We start from the raw sequence: 15,566 nt of genomic DNA, 5'->3' as shown, positions 1-15,566 counted from the left end.
ACCTCCTCCTCTCTGTGCCTTCTGGACACCCCAGATCCTCCTTGCAGATGCATAATACTGATGTTAACTTTCTTGGAGGAAATTTGGTTTCATAAAGGGAATGCTGGCACTAGTTTCTGTACAGCTGGTATTTCACTTCTGCTTGTTAAAGCGGTTAAACCCTAACCCTTTTCTCCCAGTTTTCTCTGTTGTTCTGTGAATAATACCTGCAAGCAAGTTGGAAAAGAAGTGAGAAAAGAAACTTCGTCTTCTGTAAGTGTCCAAGAGAGGAAGACAATGAAAAAATTTCCATCTACTCCTCTAAAAATTGGGAGGTAGGAGAGACATGAATGCACCAAACGGAGGCTGGCAGACCCCCTATCTGTAAGAAGTGAAAGTGTCCTTTCTAGATACTCTTTTGGGGATGTTGCTCAAAAAATGTTACATCAATAGGAGCTACTATTGAGTCACTCCACTGCAATGTCACCATGTACTGATGCTATTCCAGGAAACAAACATTGCATGCTGCCAGCCCTGCATCCTAAATGCATCTTGTGTGTCTCTCTCCCTCAGTGGTGGTGATCTTAACACTAACACTTAACACTAATTTGTCTACTTTATCTACTGTCATCCTTCTTGTGGTTTCGCTTCACATGAACTCCTCATATTCCAAAGAATAATGGTGGTTGAGAAGCATATTTTTCCTTCTAGGAAAGGCTTTTAAGAGTTAGGTTCTTAAGAATATTTCTAAACTGCTAATAGAAAAAAAAATTTTTTTGAATCAATCAAGCTGTTTTGATTTTGAAATATTTTTCTGTTGCAATTTCTTTCCTGATATTAATGTTCTGAAACATCTAGGCAAGAAGTCATAGGAAAAACAAAATATTTCTTTTTGCAACTGAGAAAATTGGATGCAACAACTTTATTTTTTCTTTCAAAAAATAGGTTTTTTGTTTGTTTTGTTTTGGTTTGGTTTTTTTTTCTCTGGAGACTCATTAAAAGTAATCTTTTCCCCATCACCAACTTTGTGAAATCAAATAAAAATGTTTTGGTAGAAAATACCCAGTTAGCTTTACTTAATATGTACAGCCACACAGAAGGCAACTGCCTTGTTTCTCCCCCAGCTGTGGGAGAAACTAGAGAATAATATTGTCATTAATACTTCTAAATATTTTGGAGGAGCTAAAATAATGCACTGGTTGGTTGAATTAATACTGAAATGCACAGAAACAAAATTGTTAGGCAGAAGGCATAAAAAAAAAAGGAAAAAAAAACCCACAAAACCTAAGGTATGCTGGCTCTCTAGCCAAAGGCACTTGGAAAGCAATATTCCTCTGGCTCCCCACGGCCCAGCCCAAGGGAGCAGACCCTGCTCACAGATCAGCTCTCCATTTGACCCCCCAGTGAGGCCAAGGTCACCTCCCACACACTGGTTATTGCCCGGAGAAGAGAAATATTAGAGCAGAGTGAAGAGGTTTGTCTGGTAAGGCTGGAACAGTTTTCCACCACCAAAACAGCCCATCCAGCCCCCATCTCACTCCTGAAGTGTCCTTGGGGAAGGGGCTGCTCAGAGCATGCTTCACCATTTTCCTAGTGACCTGACTGCAGGCAGAGACGGAGCATCCGTGAACTGAAATTACAACTCTCAACGTATGCTGCTCCATCTTAAGGGATGCATCAAGTGACATGTTGTAACAGCTCTCGGTAATTTTTAATCCACCTGTTATTGTTTGTGATTAGGAATTTAATTAAGAGATTATTAATACTGCATTGTTTAGGGGTGTTAGCCTGAGTCAAGCTTCCAGCACGAGTTCATGCTCAGACTACCTAACAAAACCAATGTCTGTGAAGCTTCATTGTGCTGCGTGAAAAAATAATCAGTTTTAAATAGCTGGGAGATTTGAATGCTAAAGAGAATAGAATGTGTGCAATTGCAGTCTCCAGACCGTCTGTGTGTACTACTTGAAATGTCTTGTATTGCCATTTTGATGAATTTATTAATAAGGGTTAAGATACCATTGTTTGGTTTCGAGTCATCATGACAGAGATGTAGGTAGAATCACCCTACCTATCTATTTGCATTTCATGTCATATAATCTGCTAAATGACCAAATGCATTTGAAGAGGAAGCTGGGCTCCAGATATTAGGAAGAGTAAATCTATGCTATTATTCTGCTTAATTAGCCTTAAAAGCATTCAATTATTTTAAAGAGGAATGTGGGTTTTGATTAAGTATATATACATATCTCCAAAATCTTTTTAATATTTGATCTACGAAGAGTACACAAAAGTAATTTCTTCTAAATGGGGCACCCAAGACCCTGGCTATGTGCCCCAGCTGGGACCTGACCCCCTATCTGAATGGCAGCTGGGTGCTCTCCAGAATGCCTCCTCCCTGGGAAAGAGGCCCAGGTATCCACATCCACCCATGCCAGAAGGGCTCCAGGGTGCTCTGCAGTCAGATGCCTGATCTAAATGACTGGCAGATCAATAGCCTGTCTTCATACCTCAATAGCTCCTCTTAATACCACTGTGGTGCCTAAGTGGTGGAAATTCTACCACTGGGATAAGTCAGTAGAATTTTTCTTTAATCTGACTTTATACTGTGTAATGACTATACAATGTTCAAAACTGTTGATATATTTATTTAAATGAAATAGATGTACCGAGTTACAATGATTGCCAGGAAGCCAGTGCAACCCACAGACTGGTGTTACAGTTCAAGGGCAGTTTGGTTTATTTAAAGAGGAAAGTATTTGAAAGGTCTCAACAATTTTTTTTTCCTTTTAACACATTCAAAATAAAATTTGGAAAATGTGTGCACAGAGGCAGAGGAGAGAAAAGGGGGGGGGGAGGGTTATTAAGACACCTAAAAACCTTTATTTACAGTCAATGAAATAGTTCAATTGATTTGAACTTTCCTTTTTGAGTGTATACAGGAGAAACAGATGGATGGGAAGGTGGGAGACTTAAGTGGTTCAGCTGGTATAAAACCTCCTTTTTTGAGTGAGTGGGTGGGTAACTGGTTAGAGAACTAAGAAATCTATTATGCTTCTACAGTTCTAGCTATTGTGAATCCTACTAGTCTACCTGATGGAAATAATGGAAATGATCAAGTATGGGGTACTTTGCATATAAATAATTCTATGTTGTTTTCAAACTTTAAAATGCACATTAAAATATGTACAGTCACTTGCTAGGAGAAAGAAACAGCAAATATTAAAGAACACCTACAATAAACTTTGAATTTTCAATTCAGAATAAGTATTAAAAAAAGTTAAGAATGTGTTTAAATCTCTTTGAGGCTAATGGAACTTAAGCACAAACTTAAATCTCACAAACTTAAGCTCACAGTTCAAGGCAGAGAGCTAAAGCCATTGTCAGTCACATCCAAAGTAGGTGTTTGCAAAACCTCAGTACTCTGGTTGCTTTGGGGAAAATGGTTAGTTACAAAGTAAAACTTTGTAACTAGAAAAAGCTCATTTGAAAATAGAAATTATTGCTTGAGCAGAGGGATATCTTTTGAGACTACTATGTTTCTTTCAGAAACAAGCAAAACTGTTGCTAAACTCACTTTAAATTTGAATTCTAGTTTCAAAGAAAAAAAAGGTTTGGAAAATATTTGGAAAAATCCAAATTGTTATTTGAAGGTTAGATTCATCTAAATTTAACAGAGATAAATTAAAAACAGACATGTTTTGACTTGTTGCATTCAACTTAAATATTAGTATCTAGATTTATGATTCAGTTAAAAAAAAAAAAAAACCTCTTTTCCTGAATAAGTTGTTATGAATTGCTTTTTGTTTCAGCAATTGAATTGAAAGTCAGTTACTGATAGGGCACTAGGAGGCCAATTAACTTTGTGCTGTGACTCAATTCAGAGAAAAAGTAAGAAGTGAAAAATTTTAAAATGTGGAGAAGTGAGGAGAAGAAAAGGACTGAAAAGAAATAGTTAACTGATTTGCTTCTTATTCATTTCATATTTACTATTATTTACATGTATTCATCAATACTTTTTAGATGGCTATTTTCATTATTATAGGCATCATTCTGTGCCTCAGGAAAGATTCAACTTTCATACGGTGAGAGAACAAGTGGATAAAACTAAGAAGGAACATAATGTAAGTGTAAAATGGCCTTGTTCTGTGTAATAAATAGCAGTTTTAGCACATTAGCTACCTGGTTATTGCTCCCACTCAGACACCAGCTTATCCAAGTGCATCCACATTTCAAATAGCTGGGTTGAAGGGAGACAAAAATATAATAGCACCTGCCATTTTCTTTGTGCTTTCATGTGTAGGTATAGAACTGACATTACAATTTTGAAAACCAAGTTCATCTACAATCATCTGGGAATCTCAAGTTTATGATATAGATATCATATATACATAACCAAATTGCTTACTTTGCATACAAGGTATTTTTAGGACAAATATATTAAAAAAGAAAAGAAATACATTATTCTTCTGATATGAACCTGAACCTTTTGAGAATTTGATAAAGTTTTCACTCCTATCAGCAAAATATTGAAAATAATAGGCAGATAATGTGCAAAACACCTAGTTCCTGATTATTTGGGATTATTGGCTCAAAAAGTAAGTAAAGCTATTCCTATTATGCATATTTATAATGCTATGTGGTCTTTTATACTCACCCCTAGACCCATACAATACTACATATCACTTCAGAAAATTAATACTTTTTTTGCAATGCATGTGTTCTCCAAATAAATGAAAATTTTAGTAATTTCAGTCAATGACTGGTTTCACAGTATGACTGTAATATTAATGCCAGGTATTTCATGAAATATCTGAATAACGTAGGCATTTTACGTAATGGACAAACAGAGCAATCTAATGGTGTAATACAATACTTGTTGTGTCAGTCATTGTGCCAAGTGATTGAAACTCCATCATTTCACAGAGCGACAGGTTACACGTGACAAGAAACAAATTTAGCCTCACTTCCTTGCAGTTTTGCATCTCAAGGTGGGTCCACCGCAGTTTTAGCTTGTTTCAAGTCCAGACTGCTTAGTCCTGCCCCAGTTTCACAGTCCTGCTCCCGGCCACATGCCATGTTGACACTTGTGAGACTGCAAGGGAGAGGGGAGCTGCTCCAGCTGCCCCTCACTCCTACAAAATCCAGTGATTAGCTTTCAGCTGGATTAAGTCCCTCAGCTATCTTGGCTGTATAAATCTGAGTGCCAGGGAGTGAGCGGAGGGCTGCGGATGAGGGGAAGGGGAATCGTGTTATTCAGATGGGGTTAGGTTGCCAGGAATCTGCACTTTTGTTTTTATGCACGAGGCAGGTTCCAATATCTGAGAAATGTTGCTCTGTCTGTCTGAAACATCCAGGGCTGAGTCAAACTTTATGGCTTGGCCACCCATCTGGACAAAACAGCAGTCCAGGCCTTCTGGGGTCTTGTATGCAAAAGTGCCCAAAGCCACTCTTTCATCTTTGTTTGCAGAGTAAAGTGCTGAACCTGCTCTTGTGGCAATCATACAAGAGAAATACTGTATGGGGCAGAAGAGGATGCTTGCACTTGTTGCTTTTCCCAAATGGCTTAGCTGGGTGATTTTTGCTCATTTCAGCATGAAATAGCCAACGGAAGCCACTTGCCACTCTATAGTTTTCCTCCATCTCTTAATTATATGAAAACATCAGCACTTTGTTTAGTCTTTAATTAGCATAATCCAAGTACAAAGTTCAGTCTGGGTAAGGACACATGAATATTGATTATCTGTCCTTTCCACCATAGAGTCAAAAATCACTTCTGTGCTGTGTTTATTAATAAATGTTCATAGCAATGGCATTGAAATCTATCATTGTGATCGACCCTTATTTTCAGGCAGTCAATGGCCATTGACCCATGCAGATAAATTACTGGAGTGAATTTTGCAGTTGCTTGCTCAGACTCTTATATCAATAGTTAACCTACTGAACACTTATCCTCTTTTTTTCTTCCCTTTTGCATACCAAAAAAGTATGAACTATGCAAAGAAATTAAAACAAATGTATAAATAAGAAGCAGGTCACAAATCATCTTCCTGTTCTCTGTTTGCGCAGTGATAAATGGTACCTTTCTTTCTTCTACCTGTTGGTGTCAGCAAAACACCCATTTTGCTCACCTGAAAGTGAGAGAGCAAGAACAGTATTTCATTACTGATGGTTCTTCAGAGGAGGAGCATGTCATCCTGTGGCTACAAAAGATTCCTCTCAGATTATTTGTAGATATCAGTAAAATCTTCCTAAGTGATTGTTAAATTATAACTTAGACTGCCACTTTTTGATCTGGATTTGAATCCAAACATCCTGATGTTCAGCTGTGATAATATCAGATTTTCTCTGTCCTACTGCAGGCATAGTGACCTCCTCTAAAGATGGGGTCTGAGTTTGGCCTTTCCTGTAAATTTTGAGCATTCAGAAGCAGAATCTTAGTTTGATCTGGCTCTAACCATTTGAATAATTTCTTCTGACTTGGAAAATGAAATAGTTAGCTTGGCTTCAGATTTTCTTCTTTGTTATAAAAAATGAATTGCAAAGGAAGGAATGCATAGCAAAACCTATATGTCAGTTAACTTGTGTCCTTTGTGTATTTGATTTGAAAAGGGCATCACTTTTAGACAGCTTCAGAACTGTCTTCAGTTGTTGTTTCAGAAGGCAAAGAGGGAGTCTTAGCAGGCAGGTGGGCTGGTCATTATTGTAAAGAGCAACATGAAAGTTCAAGGATGCAATTTCAATGCAGATCTCTTGCCATTGAACTGGAAAATCTCTATGATTCGGTTTTAGCCTGTTCACCCTACAGTTACTGTTTGGAGGCAAAACAATGAGTTCAGCAGATAAGTATCATGCTTGTTGTGTCTGATGGGTTTATTATTAAATGCCATGATTCTATACATGGTTTTGTGAGTTATTCACATCTTTCTTTTTTTTTTCAGTTTCAGACAAAAGTAAAAGATTAAGGCTAAAAGATTTTTTTGACAGAACTGCAAAGCGTGTTGTGACTACGTTGTTTTGTCCTTCTTTTGTACACTGTTCTTCCTCAATATCCACAGTGTCTGTATCTACATTAGTGTATTGGTTCAAAGCAGTAGCATAGTTTTGAAATGAAGGCACTGTTTGTCAGGGGCCTGAGGGCACTAATAGGCCTTAATGGCTCTGATCAGCCTCACCTGGGGCCTTTATCGGCACCCTGCCCAGGAGCCCAATTTCAGCTCAGCCCTGGGTCTTCAGTCCTTGCCTGAGCTACGTTGTAGGAGTGCTTGTCTCCAGTCCTGTCTCCTGGATGGATTTCTGATGGATTTCTTTGGCAGAGGAGAATTGCGTGGGAGAATCAGAAGGTTCTTGATCTCTGTCACTGGGTGTAAGAAGGCTAATGAGTAATGCCATGAATACAAGAAAGTGAAGACCATGTTCTTGGAGACCTGGGACAGCAACTGCTCTTCGTAAGGAACCCAGCAGGTGTTCCCCCCCGCTATGTAGACCTACAACAGACTTTCAGTTGGAAACATATGTGCTGGGTCCCAGGATCACTCTATTGGACAGTCTAGAGGAGACTGTGTGTGCTGGTGTCTCTCTAAGGTCTCCATCCTGGGACAAGTCAAAAGACCGCTCTGCAGATACACCCAGGGATGATCCTCTGGCCTGTTCCCTTCTGCAGTCACTACTGGGAGCCTCCTGTGGAAATGTTCCATGCTGCAGTCCTGGAAGGTGTGATGCATTTCTTTAAATGCTTTTATGGGGGAAAGGAAGGATGTTTGTGAAGCTTCTCAGAGGAGAGATAACATATATCACCAGTCTGACTGCAAAGGCTGTTACACTTTCTAGTGCAGCTCCTCAGGAGCTGTGAGAGAAGTCTTCTGCATTACAATTAAACAAGTCAGAAACCACCCATCCTGTATCCTAGCTTAGTCCCTGTTACCAGGTAGGATGCACATGCAGCCTTGCCATGGTAGTGCAGCCCTCCTAGGCTTCCCTGACACAACTCTGACAGTGCATCCCTTCTCCCCTCCCTGAATGTGGTGGATTATGGGCTAATAGTGTGGTCATGGTGCCACACACAACAGTATTGCAGATCCTGTCTCTACCCTGCGAACAATAAGAATGGCAAGGTAGCAGGATGCCAGGCAAAGAGTGGCTGAGAGAAAAGCCTGAGCAGTAGCGGTCCCAGGGCTGCACAGGACAATAGCCTTTCTCTTAAATGCAGGTATACGCTCATGAAATTTCATGAGAGGATGGCAAAGTCAAAGACCTGCCACATCACAAAACTTTGTGCCTGTGGTTGGTTTTCCCACATCCCAAGAGCTCTACTTCAGGCTTGTCCTCTGAGCCCAGAACCTCTGGTCAACAAACACCAGCAAGGACTCCCAGAGGGCTGTGCTGTTTGTCTTGTTCCTCAGAGAAAAAAGAGGCACTAGATATCAGGCACTGATTCTTTGAGAGTGTCCTGCAATAGCTGCTGCAGCTGTGGGTTTAGGGTCATCCCACTGCCTTTACAGCATTTTACATCCAACATGGTCCCAACTTGGAGTGAGCAGTTGGGAATGCTTCCCAGGTGCAGAAAGCATCAAACATTGTTGTGGCTCTGAAGCAGATTTTTTTCTTTCTTTCTTTCTTACTCTAAGCAAGATAGAGATAAAGTGAGAGACTCAAATCCTGTCATCTTTTAGTTGATACAAAAGGTAGAGGGGAAAGAATATCTGTAAATTGGGGCAATTTCTGCTTCACATTTGTTAAGACTATCACTGTTAGTTTGAAAGTTGGATATTCACCAGATGGTAACTATCTGGAAACCTGTTTACTTATAAGAGCAAAGAAGCAGAGGAAAAAAACCCTTAAACTTTAGTGAAGTTTTGATTCAGGTATGCGATTCTGATGAGATAAAGACTAACAACATAAGAACAATACCAAGCAGTCATGTTCATTACCACACAAAAACATGATGTGATGATATAGAATCCTAAAGATTAAAAGTAATGTTTCCTTTTTGAGATTCATATTCATCAGAGGGAATGTGAAGGAGGGAACTGTACTTACAGTCACCAAGTGACTGTAGCATAACAAATTATCTTACTCTGTTAGGGTTTTTTTTAGTGATCAAGTACTGTAGGTAATAGCATTTCCTTTGCAAAATCGAAGGAAATTTGCACAGTGAACTCAATGGAGACTCTGTTATGTCTTTTGGGGATAAAAACCTCTGCTTGTTCCCTTGTTTCCCTTGTCTGTATTCACATATTTCTCTCTGACAGTCCTTTAATATTTGGCATTAGAGGCAGTTATCATGTTAAAAGCTTCAGTCTTTCCGTTTATGAATGTACGTGAACTAACACAATACTCTTTGTATGACAGAAAAGAATAATAATAAAAAAATCTGCATAAACATCCTAATGAATGATTCTTGCTGTGAGGATCACTTATGGGTACACATCTGCATAAGTCACAGTTTGAGCCATACTAATCAGGTAGCTAAATCGTGAAATGCTATTATTCTTCCTCATTTGAGTGACTCATATAGTTAAGTATCACAGCTTTTAGAAATGAGTATAATATAAGGTTTTTGTTGTGGTACTCCCCCCACCCTTCCTCCTCTCCTTCCTTTGGCAAAACCAGAGTGTAAATTCTACTTTTGGTGAGCATTTGTGTCAGGAAACAGCCACATTTGTAGGAAGTGAACATGAAACGGTCATGGGCACAGTACAGTCACGGTTTATTTTACACTTCAGTCAAATATTTGTGGAGGAGATAAGTATGCTATTTCCTCAGCCGAGCAACTAAAGAATCCTGGTAGATGAGAGCTAATACTGCTGTCCTTTCAAATGTACTGTGCCATCTCAAGAGACCACAAGCAATCAGGACCTCAGTTTGTGCTTCATCTGAAAGACTGTTTCTGGTATTTGAGTACATCTGTGTGTGCAATAGTCAGTAAAAGTAGAACTGAATGGCAGAGCAAAAGAGGGCCAATTTAGAGAAGAGAGCATTTTCTACAGGTTCACCACTGTGCCAATTACTTTTGTCTCTACTGGGTTTTCTTTGGAGATTTCCTACAGAAGAAATGAGCAAGATCCATTCTCACCACTAACTTAATACAATTCAAGATGTTTTCCCCGCGAAGAGGATAAAGTACAACTGGGTGTTCTAATCAAAGTACTGCATAATTAGTCTTCCAAATGAATGTTTCCACTCATCAGGATGACTAAATAACTTGTTGAGTAAAATTCTTAATTTACATAACTAAAAGCTAACAACAGCTTCATCTCCCTTCATCTGATTATATTCTGGCTTTATATTCACATTTCATTGGCCACCTGCCATTCCCTAAAGGATAGGAGGTAATTAGAACCAGTGATAGTGCACTACTGTTATACTTATGGCACAGATGCAGTTGGGTGCTATTATCATATTTGGTACAATAGACTACAATACAATATCCACTCCTTGTGGGATAATATCATTATGTCTTTGCTGCCCATAAATTTAATTGGAAATGTGAATCAATTGAATATGCATTTTAATCTCTGCATCATAATATGTTTTGCTTAACATAATAGTACTTCAAAGTTTTAACAAAATATGTTACACTGTGTGCAGACAGCAAATTCTCTGTTGCCTCTAACTGTTCTGTGAACATATACATACACACACAGAAAATACAACGCTGTGGTAAAATAATCTACTGTACAAAATGCCCTAGAAAGTACACTGAAGTAATGATAATTGATATTATAGAATAATTATTACTGTTAGATTCTGATTTCTATATTGCATTTCACACAGACCAAGTGACCATACAGTACAAGGATAAATTACTACAAGTAATGAGACTGTTTACACATAACTATCTCTTTTAAAAATGACTAATATTCAACCTTATTTACAAGTGTCCTGTTTCACTGTGTTATTTCTCATTAAGCTACTACACAATAAGAATAACAAAGCCTGAGGTAAAACAGACTGCTCTGCAGAGAAAATAAGTGTATTAGCAGAGAGATGAGAGGTCACTCAAAGAACCTCTTTATTTTATTTTTTTTTTTATCACAGGAACAATTTATTTGATGCATTTAACACAAGGAATCAGTGACGTAGTTGAGTCAAATGTTTCATCACCTCTCCAGAACTGAAAATAATCTGTATTTAGGATCTTGGATAAGGAAGGATTCTGCCCCCTGCTGGCCCCAACCAATTCCTTATACTTGCTGAAATGACACCTTATAATCAATCACTTGAGGTAAAGTTTCTGAAAATTTCCAAGTGACCAAAACGGCCGGCTGGCCCCATCTGGCATTGTTAGGATGTAGCTTGTGACCTACTTGTTTTACTTGGGGCTGGGGAAGGGAGAGAAAAGGGGGTAACTAATTGAAGACAAATACTACCAAAGGAAACTTGTAATTACATTAAATTTGGCCTCTTCAGCTTACAGGTTTAGTCTTTTATTTTGTCTGCCAACTTATAAAATCACAGAAGTAACTAAGAAATCAGGTAGATTAGTCCTAGTTAAAAATGTCCTAACATCTTAGTTATATTGGGGCACTGATAACTTAAACTTTTTTTTAAACTCCATGGTTGGCTTGTCCTGGAGCTTATATTTGTATTGCTTTGATGGTTAAAGAATACTCATTTCCCCTTTTCCCTGATCAGGCTGAATGAAAGTCCTGACCTACTTGTGAAATGACCATCTCTCTCACTCTCCATTGTTTCAGGTCATTTCATGGCTTCCTTCCATTGAGCAGTAGCACACAGTACAACAATAACTGTTGTAAACTGCAACACTCTTCCCTTTCCCTTTGTTCTCTGGATCTGTATTGGTTCTCCTCTCTCTCCATCAGCCTTCTAAAATTCCACCGTGTTCATTACCAGCACATGTTTTATAGTTTTAGAATGTCTCTCCTATTTTTCATGTCTTCAAAAGTGTGGTGGAAATGTACACGCTATGTTCCACATCAGATATTAGTTGTGCTTCCTTCTTACCGGATCCATTACTTTGCATTTCTCAGAGCTGACAAATCATACTTTCATATTACAGAAGACAAAGTTGGTATTAAGTGTGCTTTTCTTAAAATATTTTCTGCTTTCCTTAACCACTTTAGGGTCCTGAAATGAAAAGGAAAAACTCCTTTAGATATCTCAGTCCCTGGGAGGGATGTAGGTCAGTTGTCAGTTCACTGTCAGGGTAAAATGTTGAATACTTTGTGTGGAGTAAAAGCTAAACTTTGCAGAATTCCATTATTATTCACCTCAAGGAACCAAAAGTAGGATTACAAATTCATAATCTGATTTCTTCAATAAGCATAGACGTGTAGCATAGACTAATACTAGAAGGTGATGAAAAAAGAGGCTCACACTTTACACTGAGTTAATAAAAACCATGAGGAGCAGGATGAAATATTATTGCTTAAAAAAAAAAGTAGGATTATTCCTTATAAACTAGCATTATTACAGACACAGCAGTGATAGATTAGGAGGAAAAGAGGTACTGTGTGTCATTTAGCCAGGTTTGCAAGGTGAAATGCCAACATTGGCATTTGTTTCAGGTATAGCACAAAGCCTACAGAAGGATTTTATTTTATTGATACCAGAACTAACAATCACGTGCAGGAGGAAGCATCAAGTAAAGCTGCCTGGAGTTAGGTTCAGAAAGATATCTGCTTTGAGAATGAAGGTATGTGCTGTGGTCATGGTAAGGAGAGAAAAGTATGCTGGGTGCAGGGAAGTTGCACAGGAGATGTGAATTCCTGCTCTGGCTACAAAGCTGATAGTGTAGCACATCTTCTGGGCTTATTAGGAAAGAGTCATTTAAACTGTGGTTAAGCTGCTGCTGTTTCCATTACCTTGGTCAGCTAGATGAAAAGTCATCAGCATCTGGAAGGAAAATACAGGGGTGGGGGAACAAAATACTAATCTGATTTGAGTGGACTTGATCTGGGAAAGGCATATCTATGGAGAAGAACTTATATTGCTTGAGAAGATTTGTCTGCAAGGTTTCCTGAAGAAACACATTCTATGACTAGCCATGGTCTGATGCTGATTTGAATAACAAAAAACCTCCAGAAAATGGTCATTTTGTCTGAGGCGATAATGTTTGACTTAACCTTTTTTTTTTTTTTTTTTCTTATTCATATTACAGGGGGGCATGAATAGTACCTATTCACTTGGCTGTACATGGGCAATGTTGAACAAAGCTGGAATATCTCCTGTTTTATGGATTTTCCCATCCCTTCTCCATATTAGGGGTAAATTTCACTCATGTAGTTTGTGCACCTGTTGGCCAGGATAAACAATAGCCCTAAACACATTCATAGCCAAAGAATTATTTTTTTCCCTTTGGTGTTTGGAGGCTTTGTATTTACTGGAGGCTTCTGATTTATATTAGTATGTTGTGCACCTTTCTCTGCTTAGTTCAGATAAGTATATTTATTCAAGTACTATACTTCTAAGTTGCTTCTCCTGTTAATCACCTGACTTCCCTTTGAAAATATCTTAGGACTTAACTGATGGCTAATCACGCTGGCAACTCTTTATTCTTTCTTTACTTAATGTGTCATCAGCTAGATTGTCATTTTTCTTTTCTTTTACTTCACAATCTGTTTTGTCTCACTTTTATTCTCTCCTAGATTTATTTTTCCCATTACCATCCCTCTTCTTTTTCTTCTTTCGTATCAAAATCAAAACACGTTATACCCTCTCATATCAACGTTCACTTGTTTAACAGTCTTTAACAGTGTGTGCTCTTCTTTTAGACAGCTCGGTTGATATGTTTTGTCTTTGTGAATCCTGGCATAAAGAACCTTTTCTGATCTCTTTCCTTTACTGTAGCTGAAGTACTCTCCTAGGTTTTTGCTTTCCTTTCCCACAGGTTATGGCTGTGCAGTTGCTCTGCACTCTTCATTTTGGTACTTAAATTGTCTTCTTTTCCATTTGGTCTTTCTAGTTGAATACTTTACTCCTTTTTTTTCCTTTACCCAGTAATATTACATGATCTGCTATTCACCACTACCACACATCTAATTAACCTTCTCCTCATGGATTTATGCCTCCTTATGGCTGAATCTTCCACTTTTGATTGTCCATACACATGCATATGGCTCTCTGTATATAGACAGATTTTAAAAGTTTAGGTACGCAACATGTACTTGATTTGTACCTGCTGCCCTTGCGCATGAATGAACTTTTTTAAAAATAAGTAAATACTAGCCCTTTTTGTGCATACCATCACCCAATTTCTATAACTGAATTGTGCTTGCAGAGTAACTGTATTAACTGCATAAGGTTCTCCCTCTGCTCCTAAAGATAGTAGAGTGCAAAGCTTCATTATAACTGACAGGCCTGGATAGCTGAAATGTTGGTTGTTTTTTCCTATTATGTGGGAAAAGTGCTGGTGTGATACAGAGTTGCTGTAGTGATTTTACCCCCAACCTTTCATTCTGCCTTTGGCACAGAGAATGTGTTCCATGAAAAGGGTCTTAAACATGACTTTCCTGACTTCAAGTAATTTTAAATTTCTGATGGAAATAACTCTTTGATAAGTAACAGAGCTGGGGCAGACAGGAATTCCCTAAGGCTTGACAGTCTGGGGATCAGGAGTTTGCAGAGATGGCTCAACAGCATCACTCTCTCTGAACTTCTATGACTGTACAGTTCAAAGACAGGATTTTTTCAGGGCCTAAATGTTTCAAATTTCTCATCAACTGACAAAGGAACTTGAACTTCTTAATAATGAAGACACTGTCAGTAATGCCACCCTGGCCAACAGCATAAGCAAGTATCTGGCTTGTTCAACATCTGTCCCTTTGTTTATTACAGTCTATTTAATTATCTGTCTCTTTTGACTCCCCATTCCTGTCATTTCTCATGTCTCTTTCTTTGAACTAAAGTTCAAGGCTTGAGGACATGCAGTGAATGGTGATTAGTGGCACTTTTTTTTTTTTTTTATGTCACCTTCAGATCAGTGGGAGTTATGGGAGGGCTGGGAGATTTTGTTCTCTGCCTTTGTGCTGTTGAGCAAAGACTTCTGAAAGAAAGATTGACTTATGCTGATTGTGTCCGTGTACTTCAGATCTCTGGTGCAAACCACATATAACTTGCAAGATATTCAGACCCCACATGACAGTTTTCTCCTGTATTGAGAAGCTGATTTGCAAAAATTTATGCTCTCATGGAGCGGCCAGTATATTGCTACCCAGGCATAGTCTTTATTACACCACATCGACCTAATTTAATCTTCATCCATACATGTTGACCCAAGGTTTAAGTTTGGCATTTTAAGTCCTTACCAAGGTCAGTGAAATTTCCTATATTTCTTAGTGGTTTGAATAGGTGTTAGATCATATGCATAAAGCAATCCCCTGTGAAGTAGTCAGCTGGGGAAAATAAAGAGGGCACGGGCTCAAGGGACTTACCAGAAGACTTCTTGAAACTGCATGATAGCACTGGCAGACTTCTGCAATACTGCTGTTTGGCAGGCCTGATGGCAGGCCTTTCACTGGCAAATCTGCTGGCATGACAAGAGCTGATTATTAAATAGAAGATACTGCCTGCTTATATCTGAGCTTCTAACAGTTGACTATCATATTGCACATGGGGATTGCAGAAAA

This window comes from Apteryx mantelli, chromosome 2 (assembly GCF_036417845.1).
Source record: "Apteryx mantelli isolate bAptMan1 chromosome 2, bAptMan1.hap1, whole genome shotgun sequence".
In the NCBI taxonomy this organism is placed as follows: domain Eukaryota; kingdom Metazoa; phylum Chordata; class Aves; order Apterygiformes; family Apterygidae; genus Apteryx; species Apteryx mantelli.
This window is presented reverse-complemented; position numbering follows the sequence as displayed.